General features: G+C 47.0%; 15 non-coding genes across 15 annotated transcripts; 6 read left to right on the top strand and 9 right to left on the bottom strand.

Moving 5' to 3' along the window:
- Positions 1-276: 276 nt before the first annotated feature.
- On the bottom strand, positions 277-348 carry trnag-ucc. Its single transcript has one exon. It is a non-coding gene; the product is annotated as a tRNA-Gly (tRNA).
- An 879-nt stretch (positions 349-1,227) lies between these two features.
- trnas-aga lies at positions 1,228-1,309 on the bottom strand. Its single transcript has one exon. It is a non-coding gene; the product is annotated as a tRNA-Ser (tRNA).
- A 1,065-nt stretch (positions 1,310-2,374) lies between these two features.
- trnaa-ugc lies at positions 2,375-2,446 on the top strand. Its single transcript has one exon. It is a non-coding gene; the product is annotated as a tRNA-Ala (tRNA).
- A 1,058-nt stretch (positions 2,447-3,504) lies between these two features.
- Positions 3,505-3,576, bottom strand: trnag-ucc. Its single transcript has one exon. It is a non-coding gene; the product is annotated as a tRNA-Gly (tRNA).
- Positions 3,577-4,402: 826 nt separating this feature from the next.
- trnag-ucc lies at positions 4,403-4,474 on the top strand. Its single transcript has one exon. It is a non-coding gene; the product is annotated as a tRNA-Gly (tRNA).
- Positions 4,475-5,187: 713 nt separating this feature from the next.
- Positions 5,188-5,269, top strand: trnas-aga. The gene has a single exon. It is a non-coding gene; the product is annotated as a tRNA-Ser (tRNA).
- Positions 5,270-5,503: 234 nt separating this feature from the next.
- Positions 5,504-5,575, top strand: trnaa-ugc. Its single transcript has one exon. It is a non-coding gene; the product is annotated as a tRNA-Ala (tRNA).
- A 116-nt stretch (positions 5,576-5,691) lies between these two features.
- trnas-aga lies at positions 5,692-5,773 on the top strand. Its single transcript has one exon. It is a non-coding gene; the product is annotated as a tRNA-Ser (tRNA).
- A 1,692-nt stretch (positions 5,774-7,465) lies between these two features.
- Positions 7,466-7,537, bottom strand: trnag-ucc. Its single transcript has one exon. It is a non-coding gene; the product is annotated as a tRNA-Gly (tRNA).
- Positions 7,538-7,932: 395 nt separating this feature from the next.
- On the top strand, positions 7,933-8,014 carry trnas-aga. Its single transcript has one exon. It is a non-coding gene; the product is annotated as a tRNA-Ser (tRNA).
- Positions 8,015-8,495: 481 nt separating this feature from the next.
- trnag-ucc lies at positions 8,496-8,567 on the bottom strand. Its single transcript has one exon. It is a non-coding gene; the product is annotated as a tRNA-Gly (tRNA).
- A 400-nt stretch (positions 8,568-8,967) lies between these two features.
- trnag-ucc lies at positions 8,968-9,039 on the bottom strand. The gene has a single exon. It is a non-coding gene; the product is annotated as a tRNA-Gly (tRNA).
- A 509-nt stretch (positions 9,040-9,548) lies between these two features.
- On the bottom strand, positions 9,549-9,630 carry trnas-aga. Its single transcript has one exon. It is a non-coding gene; the product is annotated as a tRNA-Ser (tRNA).
- Positions 9,631-9,859: 229 nt separating this feature from the next.
- trnaa-ugc lies at positions 9,860-9,931 on the bottom strand. Its single transcript has one exon. It is a non-coding gene; the product is annotated as a tRNA-Ala (tRNA).
- Positions 9,932-10,191: 260 nt separating this feature from the next.
- trnaa-ugc lies at positions 10,192-10,263 on the bottom strand. Its single transcript has one exon. It is a non-coding gene; the product is annotated as a tRNA-Ala (tRNA).
- Positions 10,264-27,187: the final 16,924 nt, after the last annotated feature.

The raw sequence follows: 27,187 nt of genomic DNA, 5'->3' as shown, positions 1-27,187 counted from the left end.
GGGGTGTAACATATCTCCAGGCCCACTCTACCAGCATTTCAAGCCCCTCTGTGAGCAAAGCTTGTCACTTTCTCATGAACGTAAAAGTGTAAGTTTATATAGGATAAAATCAGATAATAGCTATTGTGCTGTGGTTCAGGTTTGAATATACATGTTAATCAGTGTATAAAAATGTATATTGTACTAAGATGCAACAATGAGAAAATATTTCCATCCCACCTGACAGAGGCTCACATTACTCACAGCAAAAATTAGAGCTTATAGTATAAAGGTTACTGCGATGGCCGGGAATCGAACCCGGGTCAACTGCTTGGAAGGCAGCTATGCTCACCACTATACCACCATCGCTGCATGAAAGCACACACTTTGACTGCCAACTCAGCAGTTTATGTGAGTGAAGGAGGAGGAGACTGAAAGAAACAAGAGGAGAGGGAGGTGCATGAGGGAGAGAAGAGAACACATACAGTTTTTAAGCCAAACTTCTATAAATACAAATTATTCACTTATTCACCAAAGATAACTGTACTGCTGAAATAAGTGGTATCTGATATTTCTATATGATCCAATCTCTGCTTCACTAAGCACAGGAATTGGAAGGCTGGTATTGTAGCACCACACCACACCACACCACACCAGTGACTCACAAGGTGATAACGACTCCACAATAAAGTCAATACCTGGATTCCCCACCAGCTAGACATTCAGATGAATGTGAATGTGAAACTTCTTCAAGAAGCTCAAACAAGTACAGTTATCTTTCTACAGCAACTAGAATACAATAAGCTGGTCACTTACTTCCACTGACATAAACTCCTGACTCAGCAGCCATGACTTTTCCTTATCTGTGGCGATGGTGGTATAGTGGTGAGCATAGCTGCCTTCCAAGCAATTGACCCGTGTGCGATTCCTGGCCATCGCAGTCCTGTTTTGTGTTTGTTGAAGGTGTAAATAAAAATGTCTCTACTGTAACCTTTACTGAGTACAAGCAGTGAGAGCTTGAGATCACAAAGGACAAAGAGCTGGTGCAAAAGCTTTACAAACTTTTGTGCGACTGTGATTGAAAGCTTATCATGTCACAGCTCTGTTTATTAACAACTTCCAGCTGGTAAACTGCTAAACAAGCAGTTACCTGGTAACACGTCATGGTTACAAGGCTCATACTGCTCTCCCTTTTTTGACCTTAGTATAAGTTGGTGGGAACAAACAAACATGTGAAAAGTAACCAGCCGTTGTCGGCAGGATTCGAACCTGCGCGGGGAGACCCCAATGGATTTCTAGTCCATCGCCTTAACCACTCGGCCACGACAACTACACATAACACTTCCCTTTGTGTGTCCACCAGGACCAGTCAATATTTACACATTTTACAAACATGCTGATGGTGTTTAACAACAGGATCTACCTACATCGCCTTAACCACAAGGCCACGACAACAACACCCTTTCATGCCCTTTGTGTGTCCACCTGAGCTCGTCAATATGTACACATAGCAGAAAAATGCATTCACAATCACTTTAGTGCTTTTGACCCCCATGTTAAAATAGCCAACTTTACAGCCTAAAAAAACATATTTACAGCCTGGTACATTTTTTTGTTTTTGGTCTCTATTGATAGTTTCCACTTCCATGAACACGGGGGGGATTTTTTTGGTACAACCGTTTTAGTGTTATTTAGGCTTAAAATTCTTACATGTATTAAGGTTAAGGTACGTTGAGTGACAGCTCCATAGACAGGCACTGGCAGTTCGCTCTTTGCTAAAGCATCGGCTGGGCTAGGCGGCTACATCCAGCAGTTGACGGGGGCTGCAGTGTCCGTTTGTTTGCCAATATTTGGATAGGTTTTTGTGACAATATGTTTTGTTGTAGTGTGGACTGTACTTACCGACCGTCGAAGGAGTCTGTGTGGCAGGTTTTTCGGTAAGTAAATTTCTCACTATTTTACCTGGATGTTTGCACTAATTAGCATGTATTAGCATATTTTGCCGCTAGCTTATGACTTGATTGCAGATTTATGGTCGCTAGATAGAAGACCGGAGCAGCTAATTTTAGGAACGCTGTTGCGGTGTGTTCCGTGCTCTCAGAGTCCGTTTATTGCGGCAATACTAGGCTACAGTTTTATTTCTCATTTTTCTGTTTAAAAAGTCCGACATTGCATGGACAGAGCAGCTCCGTCAGTAAGCGGCTGCTGTTGTTTGTGTGCTGCTGTAAAGTGGATAGTGGGTGGAGACAGCAGTGAAAACCGGTAAATATTAAATATTAAACATTTTAATATATTATTATATATTATTGACGTCACGGGTGCTACGTCCATGTTTTATAGTCTATGCTCTCTTATCACACCTGTAGTCTGGGTGTTTTATGATATTGCTCACAGAGGGGATGTAGCTCAGTGGTAGAGCGCATGCTTTGCATGTATGAGGCCCCGGGTTCAATCCCCGGCATCTCCACATGGTTTCCTATTGACAATTAAACCAATAAGGATAAAAAAAAACAGAACTTTACACTGATTGAGTCTGTAGAGCTCAGCTCCTTCATACCAGTAATCATATACTCTGAAGAAACACTCAACAATAAGAGAGGTGATTAACCATGGATTCCAAAGTTCAGGTAACCGCATACAGCCTGGGATTCATTCTTATGAGGATTACATTTCTTGAAATTGATTGGGACTGTAGAAGAATTCCAGCTGATCTTCGACTTCCTGTGACTCCTAATCAGTCTGGAAAAAATGGAGGGACCTTTGAAATGAAACGTCTTTAAGAAAGAAACAACAAATCCAGCAGCCTTTCATACTGTCTGATAGTGGTTCAATCATTTAGTTTCCTGCTTCACAATTTCTAAAATCAACACTAATGTTACTATTAGTAACAGATATGTTAAACCACATCCCTTCTCTTCTTCTACTGTTGTACCCTCCTCTCTCTGCCCTCAGCTCTTCCCCCTTCTTTCACACTCTCATTTCATCCTTTTCTCATCGAGTGTGGTGCAGCAACACACCTTATTCATAGCACAGGGGGTCCCGAGGGGCTGCAGCAGTTGAGATTACAGTTTGTGTATGCATTATTATGCTGTGTTTCATAATTGATAATACTGTGTGGATTTCATGGCTAAATATGCACATGGTATTAAAGGGAGAAAATTCCACTTGTGTGTAACATAGAAATCTGTCCTCCACCTCCCCTTTCCCCATCTCCACAGATCTTGATTTGGCTGATATGAAATTCCTCCAGGCCCACTCTACCAGCATTTCAAGCCCCTCTGTGAGCAAAGCTTGTCACTTTCTCATGAATGTAAAAGTGTAAGTTTATATAGGATAAAATCAGATAATAGTTTATCCTAAAGTGCTTGTGGATGCATTATTGTGCTGTGGTTCAGGTTTGAAAATCCTCGGTGGATAAACATGTGTATTGTACTAAGATGCAACAATGAGAACATATTTTCATCCCACCTGCCAGAGGCTCACATTACTCACAGCAAAAATTAGAGCTTATAGTATAAAGGTTACTGCGATGGCCGGGAATCGAACCCGGGTCAACTGCTTGGAAGGCAGCTATGCTCACCACTATACCACCATCGCTGCATGAAGGTACACACTTTGACTGCCAACTCAGCAGTTTATGTGAGTGAAGGCGGAGGCGACTGAAAGAAACAAGAGAAGGAGAGGGAGGTGCATGAGGGAGAGAAGAGAACACATACAGTGTTTAAGCCAAACTTCTATAAATTCACTGATTCACCAAAGATAACTGTACTGCTGAAATAAGTGGTATCTGATATTTCTACATGATCCAATCTGTTTCACTACGTACAGGAAGCCAATGGCACATCACGGGCGGCAGTCCACCTACATCTGTAGGACAAGAGACACTTGAGGACAGCAATATCCAGTTTTTGTTTTTTTTGCCAGAGAAGGCCAGCAGTTTGAAAGAGAAAGTCATCTACATAAAACTGGATAGACCATCACTAAACAGAGGAGGTGGTCTACAACACCACTTATCAGCCACTTTCAATGCAGTTTTAAGGTCCATGCACAGGCAACTTAACAACCATTCACCCCATGACTCATGTGACCCTAACGACTCACATGATGGCCATGTAGGACAACGACGCACAAGGTGATAACGACTCCACAATAAGGTCAATACCTGGATTCCCCACCAGCCAGTTAGAATTGAAAAAGACATTTCTTCAAGAAGCTCAAGCAACTGCAGTTACCTATAGCAATTTGAAATTACATGAAATGATGACTGATAATCCTCAAATCAGTCTCTTCTCTTCCTGGTATACCTTCATCTTCTTCTCATCAGCTCCTCTTTCTTTCTCACTCTCTCCTCTTCCTCCTCTGCCAAATTCTTCCATTGACATGAACTCCTGACTCAGCAGCTATGCCTTTTTTTTTGTCTGTGGCGATGGTGGTATAGTGGTGAGCATAGCTGCCTTCCAAGCAGTTGACCCGGGTTCGATTCCCGGCCATCGCAGTCATGTTTTGCCTTGTAGAGTGTAAATAAAAATATCTCTGCTTTAACCTTTACTGAGTACAAGCAGTGAGAGCTTGAGATCACAAAGGACAAAGAGCTGGTGCAGATGCTTTACAAAGTTTTGTGCAACTGGGATTGAAAGCTTATCATGTCACGGCTCCGTTTAGTAACAACTTCCAGCTGCAAGGGTCATACTGCTTGGCTCTAATACAGGGTTGGTTTCTGAAAACTCAAACAAACACAAGCATGTGAAAAGTAGCCCGTTCACATCATATATACGATCTGAGCTACTGTCATTCATGCACACATATAATGCTGCATTACTGTTGCAATGCCAACATGCAGACAGCACAACACATTTTCCCATAGAGTTCCAGCTGTGTGTACTATACCTTCAAGGGGGCTAAACAAGCAGTTACTTGATAAAAAGGGTCATACTGCTCTCTCTTTTTTGGCCTTAGTACAGGTTGGTGCATGGATGGAGTCTGTAGAGCTCAGCTCCTTCATACCAGGAATCATATACTCTGAAGAAACACTCAACAATAAGAGAGCTAACTAACCATGCAGAACTCCAAAGTTCAGGTAACCACATGCAGCCTGGAAATCATTCTTATGAGTTACACACAAGCAGTGAAGTAACGTTCGGATCCAAAAGCAGATCTTGTTGTAAAACATCACAAGTATGTGGTGGACAGATGAAAGTGCTTTGTGTGGTTGTCGTGGCCGAGTGGTTAAGGCGATGGACTAGAAATCCATTGGGGTCTCCCCGCGCAGGTTCGAATCCTGCCGACAACGGGTGTTTTCTTTCTGCTGTGATTAGAGTGTCACCTTGGGTTCTTAAAAGTTGTGCAGCCTCTTGGATGGATGTGGCCACTTGCCTTTGATTTAGTACTTCTAGATAAAATTTCGATCATCTAGATTAAGTGAGAGGCTGCATACACATCTACAGCTGTCTTCATCCCTTTCTGGACATGGGAACGTGTGTCTCATATCATAGTCTGTGTGAGTCTATACTGCTTTTGCTGCACAGGGGATGTAGCTCAGTGGTAGAGCGCATGCTTTGCATGTATGAGGCCCCGGGTTCAATCCCCGGCATCTCCATGTCTTTATGTTAACAGCTAATAAGTAGTGATAACATCAAAAAGACCCTGGTGTTCTGCTGATCTTGTTGTAAAACATCACAAGTATGTGGTGGACAGATGAAAGTGTTTTGTGTGGTTGTCGTGGCCGAGTGGTTAAGGCGATGGACTAGAAATCCATTGGGGTCTCCCCGCGCAGGTTCGAATCCTGCCGACAACGGCTGGTTGCTTTTCACGTGCAATTGCAGTGTTTTTAATAACAACACAGTCAAAACTAGCCAGAGGTAGTTGTTTACAAGAGAACATGGTAAGTTTGTAGCTCAGCTAACAAGGAAGTCAACATTACCTGGCTGGCTGTTGGGCAATCAAGGTATCGTTTGTCATTAACACCTTGAAAGTCGTTGAGGTCACGTGAGTCATTCGGGTCACACGAGTCATGGGGTGAATGGGTGTTGAGCTGTCTGGACAGGGACCTTAAAACTTCGTTGTAAGAGGCTGATAAGTGGTGTTGTAGAGCACAAATTATGTACAGAGTTGAAAACTTATGAGGTATTCACTGGTATATGACATAAGAGGAAATACATTATTACACAGTAAACCTTTAACCAGTTAACTTAAAACCAACTATCATCTGGGTTTATCGTTACTTTTCAGTTATAAAGACAACAGCCTGTGGAGACTTGCACTTCTGGTGTATTCATAGCACAGGGGGTCCTGAGGGGTTACAGCAGTTGAGATTACGGTTTATCTTAAAGTGCTTGTGTATGCATTATTATGCTGTGTTTCATAATTGATAATACTGTATGGATTTAAAGGCTAAATATGCACATGCTATTAAAGGGAGAAAATTCCACTTGTGTGTAACAGATAGAAAGAGCTGAGGAAATGTTTCCTTGCCAGGTGACAGAGGAACATCTTTGAGACAGCTAGTCCAAGGTGTAGACATGTTGGCAGGTTACAAACCTGAATGTGGTGGCTTTTATCACTCTGCCACAATAATGACAAACACACACAATTTGCTTGTGTGTGTGTGTGTCCAACTGCACAGCAGAGAAAGAAATGGAAGAAAGACTCATTTACTCACTTCTTTCTAGAGCAGCTGATCTTTGTGCCCTCAGGGGCTGCAGAGGTGAAGATTACAGTTTATCTTCTATGCATGTGGATGCATTAGTTTGCTGTGGTCCAGCTTTGAAAAAATCTAGGTGGATGAGATTGACAAACATATACCTGGTATTCTATCTTAATGCAAGAGTTAGAGATATTAAACAACTGCGATGGCCAGGAATCGAACCCGAGTCAACTGCTTGGAAGGCAGCTATGCTCACTACTATACCACCATCGCAAATTTGCTTCCAGGCACATTGGGAAGAGGAGAGAAGAGACAGTTTAACCCAGAGGTGACCAAACTGTTCCACAGAGGGCTGTGTGGCTGCAGGTTTTTGTTTAAACCAAGCAGCAGCACACCAGACTTGACTCATTTAATCAACTGACACCACCATCGCCACAGAAACAAAGAAATATGGCTGCTGATTCAGAAGTTTACTTCAGTGTAAGAATTTAAAGGGACAGGAGGAGGAGGAGAGTAAGAAATAATGAAAGAGGAAGAAAAGAAGAGGGAGTCTGAGGCAGGACACTCAAGACTGAAGACTGAAGGCACAGGGATGATGGTGGTGGCCTTGAGGCACGTTAGGACAACAGGGCAGCTCAGAGAAATGTTGAAGATGTCTGTCTAACATCTGGCAGCTTGTCTGCACATCCTCTGTGCACTCTGCCAGGAATCTTATCTGGTCCAACCAGCAGAGTTCAGGATTTCTTTCATGAAGCTGCTTGTTTGGGTGCATGTGATTATCCATTAAACTTTAGTGTCAAATTAAGCATAGACACAAAAAAAAAAAAAAAAAAAAAACCCAACTGCGATGGCCGGGAATCGAACCCGGGTCAACTGCTTGGAAGGCAGCTATGCTCACCACTATACCACCATCGCCACAGAAAACAACCACTATGGCGGGTGAGTCAGACGTTTACATCAGTGGAAGAAGCGACGAAAGAGTTCTTATAGCAGTAGTTTTGGGACTATTAGTAGTCAGTATGTTAAACTTCATCCTAATACACAGTTACACAGAAGGTGTGGTGCTACAATACCAGCCTTCAGATTCCTGTGCTTAGTGAAGCAGAGACTGGATCATGTGGAAATATCAGATATATACATAAAACACCCTGCTCTGGTTCAGATTCAGTAAATGACTCTTTCTTCCATTTCTTTCTCTGTACTGCTGTGATTTTGTCTTTATCAGAAGTTATGAATTGATATTGAAACTGATCAAGGTGTGTAAATATTGACTAGCTCAGGTGGATACACAACGGCTGTGAAAGTGTGTAGTTGTCGTGGCCGAGTGGTTAAGGCGATGGACTAGAAATCCATTGGGGTCTCCCCGCGCAGGTTCGAATCCTGCCGACAACGGCTGGTTCCTTTTCACGTGCTTGTTTGTTTGGTTGTCAGGACAACAGAGCAGTATGACCCTTGCACAAAACACGCAAAGAGTGAAGTTATGTGTTGTGGACAGCAAACTGTCTTTTTGCTGCTGACAATGAGACAGTTTCCCATAGCTCCGGTTAGTGACACTCACAACTCTCCTGCTCCAAGTTTTTTTAGTGATTTATACAACTGACATCAGATAACATAAGGAAATAAAGAGGATTGAAGGGACACACAGCAGCTGAGGTTACAGTTTATCTTAAAGTGCTTTTGAATGCATTATTATGCTGTTTTTCAGGATTGATAATACTACACAGATTTGATGGGTAAATGTGCACATGGCATTAACAAGAGAAAATTTCACTTGTGTGTAACAGGCACAAAGGACCGAGGAAATATTTCCATCCCCGCTGACAGAGGAACATGTTCGTAACAGCTCGTCTAAGAGTTAGAGACAAAGCGCAACTGCGATGGCCGGGAATCGAACCCGGGTCAACTGCTTGGAAGGCAGCTATGCTCACCACTATACCACCATCGCCACAGAAAACAATGAAATATGGCTGCTGATTCAGAACTTTACATCACTGTAAGAATTTAAAGGGAGAGGAGGAGGAAAGTAAGAAATAATGACAGAGGAGCTGAGGAGAAGAAGAGGGAGGCTGAGGCAGGACACTGAAGACTGAAGGCACAGGGACGATGGTGGTGGCCTTTAGGCATGTTGAGACAACAGGGCAGCTCAAAGAAATGTTGAAGATGCCAGATGTGATAACATCTGGCAGCTTGTCTGCACATCCTCTGTGCACTCTGCCAGGAATCTTATCTGGTCCAACCAGCAGAGTTCAGGATTTCTTTCATTAAGCTGCTTATTTGGCTGCATGTGATTATCCAGTAAACTTTAGTGTCAAATGAAGCATAGACGCAGAAAAAAAAAAAGCAACTGCGATGGCCGGGAATCGAACCCGGGTCAACTGCTTGGAAGGCAGCTATGCTCACCACTATACCACCATCGCCATGGAAACCAAGCAATATGGCTGCTGACTGAGAATTTCACGTCAGTGGAAGAATTTGCTTCAAGGCACACTGGGAAGAGAAAAGAGTTTAACAGTTTAACCCAAAGTTGTGCGCTGTGACATAACCTTTATGGAGTATAAGCAGCCAGAGCTTCCCATCAGGACAAGGACAACATAATAAAGCAGCTGTATCAAGAAAATGTCCTGAACATCTATATCCAGAATAAATGGATTATTCTGCTGTGGTTCAGGTTTGAAAATAATACATAGCTCTGATGGATAAATGTGTTTATTACCTCATGCTCAGAAGAAGGCTACAATTCTCGTGGATAACTTTGAAACATGAATGTCATATTTCTACTGTTTACCTTGCAATTTCTGCCAAGAAAGATAAAACTGCAACTGTGAACTGTAAAATACTTGACACACAGCCCCCCCAATCGAGACTTTGTCACGCTTTGAGGTCTGAATGTGACCTAACTCAAAGTTTAAGTCCCAAAATGGTCTGCCGTTGTCGGCAGGATTTGAACCTGCGCGGGGAGACCCCAATGGATTTCTAGTCCATCGCCTTAACCACTCGGCCACGACAACTACACAGAAAAACAAACGTGGAACCTTCCAACATCAGGAATGACTACTCAAGACACGCAACAACGCTGCAGGTATGACAGATCACCCTGATGATAAAAAAAAAAACACTACACAACTTCTGAACGGAAACATAGCTCTGGTAAGCAAAGTGTTTGCACTTGTTTTTTGCAGCAGAACACCAGGGCCTTTTTGATGTTATCACTACTTATTAGCTGTTAACATAAAGACATGGAGATGCCGGGGATTGAACCCGGGGCCTCATACATGCAAAGCATGCGCTCTACCACTGAGCTACATCCCCTGTGCAACAAAAGCAGTATAGACTCAGACAGAGTATGATATGAGACACACCTTCCCATGTCCACAAAGGGATGAAGACAGCAGTAGATGTGTATGCAGCCTCTCACTTAATCTAGATGATAGAAATTTTATCTAGAAGTACTAAATCAAAGGCAAGTGGCCACATCCATCCAAGAGGCTGCAGGTACAAACAGGACACACAAAGTGTGTTTTCTTTAGCTGCCCTTAAAGCTCCATTTCAGTTTTCAACATAAAGACACATGGAGATGCCAGGGATTGAACCCGGGGCCTCATACATGCAAAGCATGCGCTCTACCACTGAGCTACATCCCCTCTGTGCTCCACACATAAATCATTAGATGCACAGAGTACAGGTGATACTTAAGGTCACTGGACAACCACAACTGAGAACAGACTGCAAACTAGTAAGAACTTTCAACTTAAAATTTGGGAAAAAATGCTGGAAGATGCAGAGCTAATGATAAAGAGAAAACAAGTACAGTGCACGATACTGTGAGCACAACATGCAGAAAATGAATGACTGTAGGTCTGCACACATACTACTGAAAGAACAACAACAATTCATTGTATTTATCTGAAATAAACCCAAACTCAGGATATATGTTTGATAGGTTTCTGACAACATGGGATGTCTATAAAAAATAAACCGCCACAAGGTGGCAGTGTTTCCTATTCAAAAGACCCATGAGGAAAACCTGATGTTCAGAGTTTTGGATAGAAACAAAAATTTATTTTCTGGTCACAACACCACTGTGGAATCTACAGTTATGTCTGCGCTTCATTACAGTGATGTTGTGATTATACAAGACTCTCCCTCCACTTTAAAGCCTCTTGACTCTGTGTATCACTGTGCACTTTGCTTTGTCAGGTGATAAATTCCTCAGTCACTATTGTGTTTGATATGAAAATGTGGGATGGTGCAGTGAGTGTTATGTTTCTATAATGTTCTAACGGCATCGTTACCTCTGTCTCAGATGCATTACTGTGAACTGTGTCAGGTCACAGGATCGATATTTTAACATTAGCTGCACCACATGTTCAAACTGAGCCTGATTTCTGATACTACGCTCCCTACAAATGGAACAAGCTTCAGAAAATGTTTTAATATTAACCACCACTGAGTTACACTCAGTCACTGTAACACGTGGAAAGAGACAGTGTGATGGAGTTTACCTTGCAGGGCAGTGAAATGAAGCTCCATCCGTGTGAATATCCCTCAAAAATATACACAATCACACATAACAACAGCAGAGAATAATAATATAAAATAAAAACAATATAATTTTATTACTTTAGAATAATAAAGAAAATAAAAGAATAATATACCAATAAAATATAGAATAAATATTCTGAATAGCACAAATCCATCACACAAATGAAAACACACTAAAGGAAATCTAATAAGTACAACACTATTAAAAAAAATGTACAACCAAAAACTAAAACCTGACCTTTCTGGCCTTCCTTGATGCAAAATCATCAATAATGTCATCATATGAAACCTGCTCCCACTGTGAGTGATTGATACTGTTGACAGCAAGGCCTGTGGGCCATTCCTGACACATGGTTGACCTCAGGTACGGCTTGATCAACTGTAGGTTTGAAAATCTCCTCTCTGCTTGAGCCACAGTGACTGCCAGAGTAAGTGTGATCCTGGGAGCAGGATTATCAGAAAAACGAAACCGTGCAGGAATTATAGGCCTGTATTTATAATATGAATGAAATGTGCGTTATTTGGAAGAAAGTCGAGGTGACTTTAGCCTACTAACTCCATTAGAGTAGGTGTTGACATAACCTTGGTAAAATCTTTTGAAAGCGTTGGCATCATGGCATATAAATGTAGACACTTTGTCATACATTTTCTGTCCCAGTTGGCGCTTGGCCTTTTATACACACATCTCTCACAATTACCCACAATGCCCGCCGCCCGTCCCTTCTGTCGCGGTCTTGCTTTGTACAGTACACACATCTCTCACAATTACCCACAATGCCCGCCGCCCGTCCCTTCTGTCGCGGTCTTGCTTTGTACAGTACACACAGCTCTCACAATTACCCACAATGCCCGCCGCCAGTCCCTTCTGTCGCGGTCTTGCTTTATACAGTACACACAGCGCTCACAATTACCCACAATGCCCGCCGCAGTCTTGCGTTATACAATACACACAGCTCTCACAATTACAATGCCCGCCGCCCGTCCCTTGTGTCGCGGTCTTGCTTTATACAATACACACAGCTCTCACAATTACCCACAATGCCCGCCGCATCTCATGCATGTACCAGCACCCTTTCAGTGTTTCATAACACAAAATATAAGTGAAGATTATATAGGGTTACAATCAGCCATGCCAAATCACAAACTTGGTCTCCTATTAGCGTGGGTTTGATTCCCATCAGAGCTGCGTGGTATTTAGCTTATGAATTAGACATTTGGAATGACATCACATTTGCCATCTGGGGACTGAACACCCAGTATTCAACATCTTTTAAGCTACGGACTCTTTAGACTTGTTTTAGGATAGCTTACGATTCATAACACAAAATATCAGGCCAAGTATATCGCTGTTTCCTACAACAATCAGACGTGTCAAATAATATAGCCTATGTATTTAATATATATATTTTATATTTGTATTTCATTGTGTCAGCTTGAAACCATACAAGCATGTAAGTGTAGTCGAACAAGAATGTGCATGCCGAACCAAATCCCAAACAATCCATGAACCAATAAATGACACATCTTGATTGCACTTCATTTTGTTGACCATTAGATGTCCTACTCGAGCACTGTGTCATTGAAGCCTTGGATAATGAACTATTATCTTTTTTATACAACTGTCTTCTTTATACAACACACACAGCTCTCACCATTACCCACAAAGCCCGTCGCCCGTCCCTTCTATCGCGGTCTTGCTTTATACAGTACACACAGCTCTCACCATTACCCACAAAGCCCGCCGCCCCTACCTTCTGTCGCGGTCTTGCTTTATACAATACACACAGCTCTCACAATTACCCACAATGCCTGCCGCCCGTCCCTTCTGTCCCGGTCTTGCTTTATACAATACACACAGCTCTCACAATTACCCACAATGCCCGCCGCATCTCATGCATGTACCAGCACCCTTTCGGTGTTTCATAACACAAAATATAAGTGAAGATTATATAGGGTTACAATCAGCCATGCCAAATCACAAACTTGGTCTCCTATTAGCGTGGGTTTGATTCCCATCAGAGCTGCGTGGTATTTAGCTTATGAATTAGACATTTGGAATGACATCACATTTGCCATCTGGGGACTGAACACCCAGTATTCAACATCTTTTAAGCTACGGACTCTTTAGACTTGTTTTAGGATAGCTTACGATTCATAACACAAAATATCAGGCCAAGTATATCGCTGTTTCCTACAACAATCAGACGTGTCAAATAATATAGCCTATGTATTTAATATATATATTTTATATTTGTATTTCATTGTGTCAGCTTGAAACCATACAAGCATGTAAGTGTAGTCGAACAAGAATGTGCATGCCGAACCAAATCCCAAACAATCCATGAACCAATAAATGACACATCTTGATAGCATTTCGTTTTACTAAGCCACCATGCCCCCAGGGTCACGGGGCGCTGCCCTGTACAGCCATACAGTGCGCCACCATGCCCCCAGGGTCACGGGGCGCTGCCCTGTACAGCCATACAGTGCGCCACCATGCCCCCAGGGTCACGGGGCGCTGCCCTGTACAGCCATACAGTGCGCCACCATGCCCCCAGGGTCACGGGGCGCTGCCCTGTACAGCCATACAGTGCGCCACCATGCCCCCAGGGTCACGGGGCGCTGCCCTGTACAGCCATACAGTGCGCCACCATGCCCCCAGGGTCACGGGGCGCTGCCCTGTACAGCCATACAGTGCGCCACCATGCCCCCAGGGTCACGGGGCGCTGCCCTGTACAGCCATACAGTGCGCCACCATGCCCCCAGGGTCACGGGGCGCTGCCCTGTACAGCCATACAGTGCGCCACCATGCCCCCAGGGTCACGGGGCGCTGCCCTGTACAGCCATACAGTGCGCCACCATGCCCCCAGGGTCACGGGGCGCTGCCCTGTACAGCCATACAGTGCGCCACCATGCCCCCAGGGTCACGGGGCGCTGCCCTGTACAGCCATACAGTGCGCCACCATGCCCCCAGGGTCACGGGGCGCTGCCCTGTACAGCCATACAGTGCGCCACCATGCCCCCAGGGTCACGGGGCGCTGCCCTGTACAGCCATACAGTGCGCCACCATGCCCCCAGGGTCACGGGGCGCTGCCCTGTACAGCCATACAGTGCGCCACCATGCCCCCAGGGTCACGGGGCGCTGCCCTGTACAGCCATACAGTGCGCCACCATGCCCCCAGGGTCACGGGGCGCTGCCCTGTACAGCCATACAGTGCGCCACCATGCCCCCAGGGTCACGGGGCGCTGCCCTGTACAGCCATACAGTGCGCCACCATGCCCCCAGGGTCACGGGGCGCTGCCCTGTACAGCCATACAGTGCGCCACCATGCCCCCAGGGTCACGGGGCGCTGCCCTGTACAGCCATACAGTGCGCCACCATGCCCCCAGGGTCACGGGGCGCTGCCCTGTACAGCCATACAGTGCGCCACCATGCCCCCAGGGTCACGGGGCGCTGCCCTGTACAGCCATACAGTGCGCCACCATGCCCCCAGGGTCACGGGGCGCTGCCCTGTACAGCCATACAGTGCGCCACCATGCCCCCAGGGTCACGGGGCGCTGCCCTGTACAGCCATACAGTGCGCCACCATGCCCCCAGGGTCACGGGGCGCTGCCCTGTACAGCCATACAGTGCGCCACCATGCCCCCAGGGTCACGGGGCGCTGCCCTGTACAGCCATACAGTGCGCCACCATGCCCCCAGGGTCACGGGGCGCTGCCCTGTACAGCCATACAGTACGCCACCATGCCCCCAGGGTCACGGGGCGCTGCCCTGTACAGCCATACAGTACGCCACCATGCCCCCAGGGTCACGGGGCGCTGCCCTGTACAGCCATACAGTACGCCACCATGCCCCCAGGGTCACATAATATAGGCTATGTTTTTAATATATATATTTTATATTTGTATTTCATTGTGTAAGCTTGAAACCATACAAACACGTAAGTGTAGTCGAACAAGAATGTGCATGCCGAATCTAAATCCCAAACAATCCATGAACCAATAAATGACACATCTTTATTGCACTTCTTTTTATTGACTACTCTAGCACTGTGTCGTTGAAGTCTCAGATAGTGAGCCATTTTTTTATACAATTCTTTTCTTTATACAATACACATAGCTCTCACCATTACCCACAATGCCTGCCACCCGTACCTTCTGTCGCGGTCTTGCTTTATACAATACACACAGCTCTCACAATTACCCACAATGCCCGCCGCATCTCATGCATGTACCAGCACCCTTTCAGTGTTTCATAACACAAAATATAAGTGAAGATTATATAGGGTTACAATCGCCCATGCCAAATCACAAACTTGGTCTCCTATTAGCGTGGGTTTGATTCCCATCAGAGCTGCGTGGTATTTAGCTTATGAATTAGACATTTGGAATGACATCACATTTGCCATCTGGGGACTGAACACCCAGTGTTCAACATCTTTTAAGCTACGGACTCTTTAGACTTGTTTTAGGATAGCTTACGATTCATAACACAAAATATCAGGCCAAGTATATCGCTGTTTCCTACAACAATCAGACGTGTCAAATAATATAGCCTATGTATTTAATATATATATTTTTATATTTGTATTTCATTGTGTCAGCTTGAAACCATACAAGCATGTAAGTGTAGTCGAACAAGAACGTGCATGCCGAACCAAATCCCAAACAATCCATGAACCAATAAATGACACATCTTTGTTGCACTTCATTTTATTGACCATTAGATGTCCTACTCCAGCACTGTGGCATTGAAGCCTCGGGTAATTTACTATTATCTTTTTTATACAACTGTCTTCTTTATACAACACACACAGCTCTCACCATTACCCACAAAGCCCGTCGCCCGTCCCTTCTATCGCGGTCTTGCTTTATACAATACACACAGCTCTCACCATTACCCACAAAGCCCGCCGCCCCTACCTTCTGTCGCGGTCTTGCTTTATACAATACACACAGCTCTCACCATTACCCACAATGCCCGCCGCCCGTCCCTTCTGTCGCGGTCTTGCTTTATACAATACACACAGCTCTCACAATTACCCACAATGCCCGCCGCATCTCATGCATGTACCAGCACCCTTTCAGTGTTTCATAACACAAAATATAAGTGAAGATTATATAGGGTTACAATCAGCCATGCCAAATCACAAACTTGGTCTCCTATTAGCGTGGGTTTGATTCCCATCAGAGCTGCGTGGTATTTAGCTTATGAATTAGACATTTGGAATGACATCACATTTGCCATCTGGGGACTGAACATCCAGTATTCAACATCTTTTAAGCTACGGACTCTTTAGACTTGTTTTAGGATAGCTTACGATTCATAACACAAAATATCAGGCCAAGTATATCGCTGTTTCCTACAACAATCAGACGTGTCAAATAATATAGCCTATGTATTTAATATATATATTTTATATTTGTATTTCATTGTGTCAGCTTGAAACCATACAAACACGTAAGTGTAGTCGAACAAGAATGTGCATGCCGAACCAAATCCCAAACAATCCATGAACCAATAAATGACACATCTTGATAGCATTTCGTTTTACTAAGCCACCATGCCCCCAGGGCCACGGGGCGCTGCCCTGTACAGCCATACAGTACGCCACCATGCCCCCAGGGCCACGGGGCGCTGCCCTGTACAGCCATACAGTACGCCACCATGCCCCCAGGGCCACGGGGCGCTGCCCTGTACAGCCATACAGTACGCCACCATGCCCCCAGGGCCACGGGGCGCTGCCCTGTACAGCCATACAGTACGCCACCATGCCCCCAGGGCCACGGGGCGCTGCCCTGTACAGCCATACAGTACGCCACCATGCCCCCAGGGCCACGGGGCGCTGCCCTGTACAGCCATACAGTACGCCACCATGCCCCCAGGGCCACGGGGCGCTGCCCTGTACAGCCATACAGTACGCCACCATGCCCCCAGGGCCACGGGGCGCTGCCCTGTACAGCCATACAGTACGCCACCATGCCCCCAGGGCCACGGGGCGCTGCCCTGTACAGCCATACAGTACGCCACCATGCCCCCAGGGCCACGGGGCGCTGCCCTGTACAGCCATACAGTACGCCACCATGCCCCCAGGGCCACGGGGCGCTGCCCTGTACAGCCATACAGTACGCCACCATGCCCCCAGGGCCACGGGGCGCTGCCCTGTACAGCCATACAGTACGCCACCATGCCCCCAGGGCCACGGGGCGCTGCCCTGTACAGCCATACAGTACGCCACCATGCCCCCAGGGCCACGGGGCGCTGCCCTGTACAGCCATACAGTACGCCACCATGCCCCCAGGGCCACGGGGCGCTGCCCTGTACAGCCATACAGTACGCCACCATGCCCCCAGGGTCACATAATATAGGCTATGTTTTTAATATATATATTTTATATTTGTATTTCATTGTGTAAGCTTGAAACCATACAAACATGTAAGTGTAGTCGAATAAGAATGTGCATGCCGAATCTAAATCCCAAACAATCCATGAACCAATAAATGACACATCTTTATTGCACTTCCTTTTATTGACTACTCTAGCACTGTCGTTGAAGTCTCAGATAGTGAGCCATTTTTTTATACAATTCTTTTCTTTATACAATACACATAGCTCTCACCATTACCCACAATGCTTGCCACCCGTACCTTCTGTCGCGGTCTTGCTTTATACAATACACACAGCTCTCACAATTACCCACAATGCCCGCCGCATCTCATGCATGTACCAGCACCCTTTCAGTGTTTCATAACACAAAATATAAGTGAAGATTATATAGGGTTACAATCAGCCATGCCAAATCACAAACTTGGTCTCCTATTAGCGTGGGTTTGATTCCCATCAGAGCTGCGTGGTATTTAGCTTATGAATTAGACATTTGGAATGACATCACATTTGCCATCTGGGGACTGAACACCCAGTATTCAACATCTTTTAAGCTACGGACTCTTTAGACTTGTTTTAGGATAGCTTACGATTCATAACACAAAATATCAGGCCAAGTATATCGCTGTTTCCTACAACAATCAGACGTGTCAAATAATATAGCCTATGTATTTAATATATATATTTTTATATTTGTATTTCATTGTGTCAGCTTGAAACCATACAAGTATGTAAGTGTAGTCGAACAAGAATGTGCATGCCGAACCAAATCCCAAACAATCCATGAACCAATAAATGACACATCTTGATTGCACTTCATTTTATTGACCATTAGACGTCCTACTCCAGCACTGTGGCATTGAAGCCTCGGGTAATTTACTATTATCTTTTTTATACAACTGTCTTCTTTATACAACACACACAGCTCTCACCATTACCCACAAAGCCCGTCGCCCGTCCCTTCTATCGGGGTCTTGCTTTATACAATACACACAGCTCTCACCATTACCCACAATGCCCGCCGCCCGTCCCTTCTGTCGCGGTCTTGCTTTATACAATACACACAGCTCTCACAATTACCCACAATGCCCGCCGCATCTCATGCATGTACCAGCACCCTTTCAGTGTTTCATAACACAAAATATAAGTGAAGATTATATAGGGTTACAATCAGCCATGCCAAATCACAAACTTGGTCTCCTATTAGCGTGGGTTTGATTCCCATCAGAGCTGCGTGGTATTTAGCTTATGAATTAGACATTTGGAATGACATCACATTTGCCATCTGGGGACTGAACACCCAGTATTCAACATCTTTTAAGCTACGGACTCTTTAGACTTGTTTTAGGATAGCTTACGATTCATAACACAAAATATCAGGCCAAGTATATCGCTGTTTCCTACAACAATCAGACGTGTCAAATAATATAGCCTATGTATTTAATATATATATTTTTATATTTGTATTTCATTGTGTCAGCTTGAAACCATACAAACACGTAAGTGTAGTCGAACAAGAATGTGCATGCCGAACCAAATCCCAAACAATCCATGAACCAATAAATGACACATCTTGATAGCATTTCGTTTTACTAAGCCACCATGCCCCCAGGGTCACGGGGCGCTGCCCTGTACAGCCATACAGTACGCCACCATGCCCCCAGGGTCACGGGGCGCTGCCCTGTACAGCCATACAGTACGCCACCATGCCCCCAGGGTCACGGGGCGCTGCCCTGTACAGCCATACAGTACGCCACCATGCCCCCAGGGTCACGGGGCGCTGCCCTGTACAGCCATACAGTACGCCACCATGCCCCCAGGGTCACGGGGCGCTGCCCTGTACAGCCATACAGTACGCCACCATGCCCCCAGGGTCACGGGGCGCTGCCCTGTACAGCCATACAGTACGCCACCATGCCCCCAGGGTCACGGGGCGCTGCCCTGTACAGCCATACAGTACGCCACCATGCCCCCAGGGTCACGGGGCGCTGCCCTGTACAGCCATACAGTACGCCACCATGCCCCCAGGGTCACGGGGCGCTGCCCTGTACAGCCATACAGTACGCCACCATGCCCCCAGGGTCACGGGGCGCTGCCCTGTACAGCCATACAGTACGCCACCATGCCCCCAGGGTCACGGGGCGCTGCCCTGTACAGCCATACAGTACGCCACCATGCCCCCAGGGTCACGGGGCGCTGCCCTGTACAGCCATACAGTACGCCACCATGCCCCCAGGGTCACGGGGCGCTGCCCTGTACAGCCATACAGTACGCCACCATGCCCCCAGGGTCACGGGGCGCTGCCCTGTACAGCCATACAGTACGCCACCATGCCCCCAGGGTCACGGGGCGCTGCCCTGTACAGCCATACAGTACGCCACCATGCCCCCAGGGTCACGGGGCGCTGCCCTGTACAGCCATACAGTACGCCACCATGCCCCCAGGGTCACGGGGCGCTGCCCTGTACAGCCATACAGTACGCCACCATGCCCCCAGGGTCACGGGGCGCTGCCCTGTACAGCCATACAGTACGCCACCATGCCCCCAGGGTCACGGGGCGCTGCCCTGTACAGCCATACAGTACGCCACCATGCCCCCAGGGTCACGGGGCGCTGCCCTGTACAGCCATACAGTACGCCACCATGCCCCCAGGGTCACGGGGCGCTGCCCTGTACAGCCATACAGTACGCCACCATGCCCCCAGGGTCACGGGGCGCTGCCCTGTACAGCCATACAGTACGCCACCATGCCCCCAGGGTCACGGGGCGCTGCCCTGTACAGCCATACAGTACGCCACCATGCCCCCAGGGTCACATAATATAGGCTATGTTTTTAATATATATATTTTATATTTGTATTTCATTGTGTAAGCTTGAAACCATACAAACATGTAAGTGTAGTCGAATAAGAATGTGCATGCCGAATCTAAATCCCAAACAATCCATGAACCAATAAATGACACATCTTTATTGCACTTCCTTTTATTGACTACTCTAGCACTGTCGTTGAAGTCTCAGATAGTGAGCCATTTTTTTATACAATTCTTTTCTTTATACAATACACATAGCTCTCACCATTACCCACAATGCTTGCCACCCGTACCTTCTGTCGCGGTCTTGCTTTATACAATACACACAGCTCTCACAATTACCCACAATGCCCGCCGCATCTCATGCATGTACCAGCACCCTTTCAGTGTTTCATAACACAAAATATAAGTGAAGATTATATAGGGTTACAATCAGCCATGCCAAATCACAAACTTGGTCTCCTATTAGCGTGGGTTTGATTCCCATCAGAGCTGCGTGGTATTTAGCTTATGAATTAGACATTTGGAATGACATCACATTTGCCATCTGGGGACTGAACACCCAGTATTCAACATCTTTTAAGCTACGGACTCTTTAGACTTGTTTTAGGATAGCTTACGATTCATAACACAAAATATCAGGCCAAGTATATCGCTGTTTCCTACAACAATCAGACGTGTCAAATAATATAGCCTATGTATTTAATATATATATTTTTATATTTGTATTTCATTGTGTCAGCTTGAAACCATACAAGTATGTAAGTGTAGTCGAACAAGAATGTGCATGCCGAACCAAATCCCAAACAATCCATGAACCAATAAATGACACATCTTGATTGCACTTCATTTTATTGACCATTAGATGTCCTACTCCAGCACTGTGGCATTGAAGCCTCGGGTAATTTACTATTATCTTTTTTATACAACTGTCTTCTTTATACAACACACACAGCTCTCACCATTACCCACAAAGCCCGTCGCCCGTCCCTTCTATCGGGGTCTTGCTTTATACAATACACACAGCTCTCACCATTACCCACAATGCCCGCCGCCCGTCCCTTCTGTCGCGGTCTTGCTTTATACAATACACACAGCTCTCACAATTACCCACAATGCCCGCCGCATCTCATGCATGTACCAGCACCCTTTCAGTGTTTCATAACACAAAATATAAGTGAAGATTATATAGGGTTACAATCAGCCATGCCAAATCACAAACTTGGTCTCCTATTAGCGTGGGTTTGATTCCCATCAGAGCTGCGTGGTATTTAGCTTATGAATTAGACATTTGGAATGACATCACATTTGCCATCTGGGGACTGAACACCCAGTATTCAACATCTTTTAAGCTACGGACTCTTTAGACTTGTTTTAGGATAGCTTACGATTCATAACACAAAATATCAGGCCAAGTATATCGCTGTTTCCTACAACAATCAGACGTGTCAAATAATATAGCCTATGTATTTAATATATATATTTTTATATTTGTATTTCATTGTGTCAGCTTGAAACCATACAAACACGTAAGTGTAGTCGAACAAGAATGTGCATGCCGAACCAAATCCCAAACAATCCATGAACCAATAAATGACACATCTTGATAGCATTTCGTTTTACTAAGCCACCATGCCCCCAGGGTCACGGGGCGCTGCCCTGTACAGCCATACAGTACGCCACCATGCCCCCAGGGTCACGGGGCGCTGCCCTGTACAGCCATACAGTACGCCACCATGCCCCCAGGGTCACGGGGCGCTGCCCTGTACAGCCATACAGTACGCCACCATGCCCCCAGGGTCACGGGGCGCTGCCCTGTACAGCCATACAGTACGCCACCATGCCCCCAGGGTCACGGGGCGCTGCCCTGTACAGCCATACAGTACGCCACCATGCCCCCAGGGTCACGGGGCGCTGCCCTGTACAGCCATACAGTACGCCACCATGCCCCCAGGGTCACGGGGCGCTGCCCTGTACAGCCATACAGTACGCCACCATGCCCCCAGGGTCACGGGGCGCTGCCCTGTACAGCCATACAGTACGCCACCATGCCCCCAGGGTCACGGGGCGCTGCCCTGTACAGCCATACAGTACGCCACCATGCCCCCAGGGTCACGGGGCGCTGCCCTGTACAGCCATACAGTACGCCACCATGCCCCCAGGGTCACGGGGCGCTGCCCTGTACAGCCATACAGTACGCCACCATGCCCCCAGGGTCACGGGGCGCTGCCCTGTACAGCCATACAGTACGCCACCATGCCCCCAGGGTCACGGGGCGCTGCCCTGTACAGCCATACAGTACGCCACCATGCCCCCAGGGTCACGGGGCGCTGCCCTGTACAGCCATACAGTACGCCACCATGCCCCCAGGGTCACGGGGCGCTGCCCTGTACAGCCATACAGTACGCCACCATGCCCCCAGGGTCACGGGGCGCTGCCCTGTACAGCCATACAGTACGCCACCATGCCCCCAGGGTCACGGGGCGCTGCCCTGTACAGCCATACAGTACGCCACCATGCCCCCAGGGTCACGGGGCGCTGCCCTGTACAGCCATACAGTACGCCACCATGCCCCCAGGGTCACGGGGCGCTGCCCTGTACAGCCATACAGTACGCCACCATGCCCCCAGGGTCACGGGGCGCTGCCCTGTACAGCCATACAGTACGCCACCATGCCCCCAGGGTCACGGGGCGCTGCCCTGTACAGCCATACAGTACGCCACCATGCCCCCAGGGTCACGGGGCGCTGCCCTGTACAGCCATACAGTACGCCACCATGCCCCCAGGGTCACGGGGCGCTGCCCTGTACAGCCATACAGTACGCCACCATGCCCCCAGGGTCACATAATATAGGCTATGTTTTTAATATATATATTTTATATTTGTATTTCATTGTGTAAGCTTGAAACCATACAAACATGTAAGTGTAGTCGAACAAGAATGTGCATGCCGAATCTAAATCCCAAACAATCCATGAACCAATAAATGACACATCTTTATTGCATTTCTTTTTATTGACTACTCTAGCACTGTGTCGTTGAAGTCTCAGATAGTGAGCCATTTTTTTATACAATTCTTTTCTTTATACAATACACATAGCTCTCACCATTACCCACAATGCCTGCCACCCGTACCTTCTGTCGCGGTCTTGCTTTATACAATACACACAGCTCTCACAATTACCCACAATGCCCGCCGCATCTCATGCATGTACCAGCACCCTTTCAGTGTTTCATAACACAAAATATAAGTGAAGATTATATAGGGTTACAATCAGCCATGCCAAATCACAAACTTGGTCTCCTATTAGCGTGGGTTTGATTCCCATCAGAGCTGCGTGGTATTTAGCTTATGAATTAGACATTTGGAATGACATCACATTTGCCATCTGGGGACTGAACACCCAGTATTCAACATCTTTTAAGCTACGGACTCTTTAGACTTGTTTTAGGATAGCTTACGATTCATAACACAAAATATCAGGCCAAGTATATCGCTGTTTCCTACAACAATCAGACGTGTCAAATAATATAGCCTATGTATTTAATATATATATTTTTATATTTGTATTTCATTGTGTCAGCTTGAAACCATACAAGCATGTAAGTGTAGTCGAACAAGAATGTGCATGCCGAACCAAATCCCAAACAATCCATGAACCAATAAATGACACATCTTGATTGCACTTCATTTTATTGACCATTAGATGTCCTACTCCAGCACTGTGGCATTGAAGCCTCGGGTAATTTACTATTATCTTTTTTATACAACTGTCTTCTTTATACAACACACACAGCTCTCACCATTACCCACAAAGCCCGTCGCCCATCCCTTCTATCGCGGTCTTGCTTTATACAATACACACAGCTCTCACCATTACCCACAAAGCCCGCCGCCCCTACCTTCTGTCGCGGTCTTGCTTTATACAATACACACAGCTCTCACCATTACCCACAATGCCCGCCGCCCGTCCCTTCTGTCGCGGTCTTGCTTTATACAATACACACAGCTCTCACAATTACCCACAATGCCCGCCGCATCTCATGCATGTACCAGCACCCTTTCAGTGTTTCATAACACAAAATATAAGTGAAGATTATATAGGGTTACAATCAGCCATGCCAAATCACAAACTTGGTCTCCTATTAGCGTGGGTTTGATTCCCATCAGAGCTGCGTGGTATTTAGCTTATGAATTAGACATTTGGAATGACATCACATTTGCCATCTGGGGACTGAACACCCAGTATTCAACATCTTTTAAGCTACGGACTCTTTAGACTTGTTTTAGGATAGCTTACGATTCATAACACAAAATATCAGGCCAAGTATATCGCTGTTTCCTACAACAATCAGACGTGTCAAATAATATAGCCTATGTATTTAATATATATATTTTATATTTGTATTTCATTGTGTCAGCTTGAAACCATACAAACACGTAAGTGTAGTCGAACAAGAATGTGCATGCCGAACCAAATCCCAAACAATCCATGAACCAATAAATGACACATCTTGATAGCATTTCGTTTTACTAAGCCACCATGCCCCCAGGGTCACGGGGCGCTGCCCTGTACAGCCATACAGTACGCCACCATGCCCCCAGGGTCACGGGGCGCTGCCCTGTACAGCCATACAGTACGCCACCATGCCCCCAGGGTCACGGGGCGCTGCCCTGTACAGCCATACAGTACGCCACCATGCCCCCAGGGTCACGGGGCGCTGCCCTGTACAGCCATACAGTACGCCACCATGCCCCCAGGGTCACGGGGCGCTGCCCTGTACAGCCATACAGTACGCCACCATGCCCCCAGGGTCACGGGGCGCTGCCCTGTACAGCCATACAGTACGCCACCATGCCCCCAGGGTCACGGGGCGCTGCCCTGTACAGCCATACAGTACGCCACCATGCCCCCAGGGTCACGGGGCGCTGCCCTGTACAGCCATACAGTACGCCACCATGCCCCCAGGGTCACGGGGCGCTGCCCTGTACAGCCATACAGTACGCCACCATGCCCCCAGGGTCACGGGGCGCTGCCCTGTACAGCCATACAGTACGCCACCATGCCCCCAGGGTCACGGGGCGCTGCCCTGTACAGCCATACAGTACGCCACCATGCCCCCAGGGTCACGGGGCGCTGCCCTGTACAGCCATACAGTACGCCACCATGCCCCCAGGGTCACGGGGCGCTGCCCTGTACAGCCATACAGTACGCCACCATGCCCCCAGGGTCACGGGGCGCTGCCCTGTACAGCCATACAGTACGCCACCATGCCCCCAGGGTCACGGGGCGCTGCCCTGTACAGCCATACAGTACGCCACCATGCCCCCAGGGTCACGGGGCGCTGCCCTGTACAGCCATACAGTACGCCACCATGCCCCCAGGGTCACGGGGCGCTGCCCTGTACAGCCATACAGTACGCCACCATGCCCCCAGGGTCACGGGGCGCTGCCCTGTACAGCCATACAGTACGCCACCATGCCCCCAGGGTCACGGGGCGCTGCCCTGTACAGCCATACAGTACGCCACCATGCCCCCAGGGTCACGGGGCGCTGCCCTGTACAGCCATACAGTACGCCACCATGCCCCCAGGGTCACGGGGCGCTGCCCTGTACAGCCATACAGTACGCCACCATGCCCCCAGGGTCACGGGGCGCTGCCCTGTACAGCCATACAGTACGCCACCATGCCCCCAGGGTCACGGGGCGCTGCCCTGTACAGCCATACAGTACGCCACCATGCCCCCAGGGTCACGGGGCGCTGCCCTGTACAGCCATACAGTACGCCACCATGCCCCCAGGGTCACGGGGCGCTGCCCTGTACAGCCATACAGTACGCCACCATGCCCCCAGGGTCACGGGGCGCTGCCCTGTACAGCCATACAGTACGCCACCATGCCCCCAAGGTCACATAATATAGGCTATGTTTTTAATATATATATTTTATATTTGTATTTCATTGTGTCAGCTTGAAACCATACAAGCATGTAAGTGTAGTCGAACAAGAACGTGCATGCCGAACCAAATCCCAAACAATCCATGAACCAATAAATGACACATCTTGATTGCACTTCATTTTATTGACCATTAGATGTCCTACTCCAGCACTGTGGCATTGAAGCCTCGGGTAATTTACTATTATCTTTTTTATACAACTGTCTTCTTTATACAACACACACAGCTCTCACCATTACCCACAAAGCCCATCGCCCGTCCCTTCTATCGCGGTCTTGCTTTATACAATACACACAGCTCTCACCATTACCCACAAAGCCCGCCGCCCCTACCTTCTGTCGCGGTCTTGCTTTATACAATACACACAGCTCTCACCATTACCCACAATGCCCGCCGCCCGTCCCTTCTGTCGCGGTCTTGCTTTATACAATACACACAGCTCTCACAATTACCCACAATGCCCGCCGCATCTCATGCATGTACCAGCACCCTTTCAGTGTTTCATAACACAAAATATAAGTGAAGATTATATAGGGTTACAATCAGCCATGCCAAATCACAAACTTGGTCTCCTATTAGCGTGGGTTTGATTCCCATCAGAGCTGCGTGGTATTTAGCTTATGAATTAGACATTTGGAATGACATCACATTTGCCATCTGGGGACTGAACATCCAGTATTCAACATCTTTTAAGCTACGGACTCTTTAGACTTGTTTTAGGATAGCTTACGATTCATAACACAAAATATCAGGCCAAGTATATCGCTGTTTCCTACAACAATCAGACGTGTCAAATAATATAGCCTATGTATTTAATATATATATTTTATATTTGTATTTCATTGTGTCAGCTTGAAACCATACAAACACGTAAG

Source organism: Toxotes jaculatrix, chromosome 20 (genome assembly GCF_017976425.1).
Source record: "Toxotes jaculatrix isolate fToxJac2 chromosome 20, fToxJac2.pri, whole genome shotgun sequence".
In the NCBI taxonomy this organism is placed as follows: Eukaryota; Metazoa; Chordata; class Actinopteri; family Toxotidae; genus Toxotes; species Toxotes jaculatrix.
The sequence above is the reverse complement of the archived record's forward strand: the minus strand, read 5'-3'. Positions and strand labels throughout refer to the sequence as shown.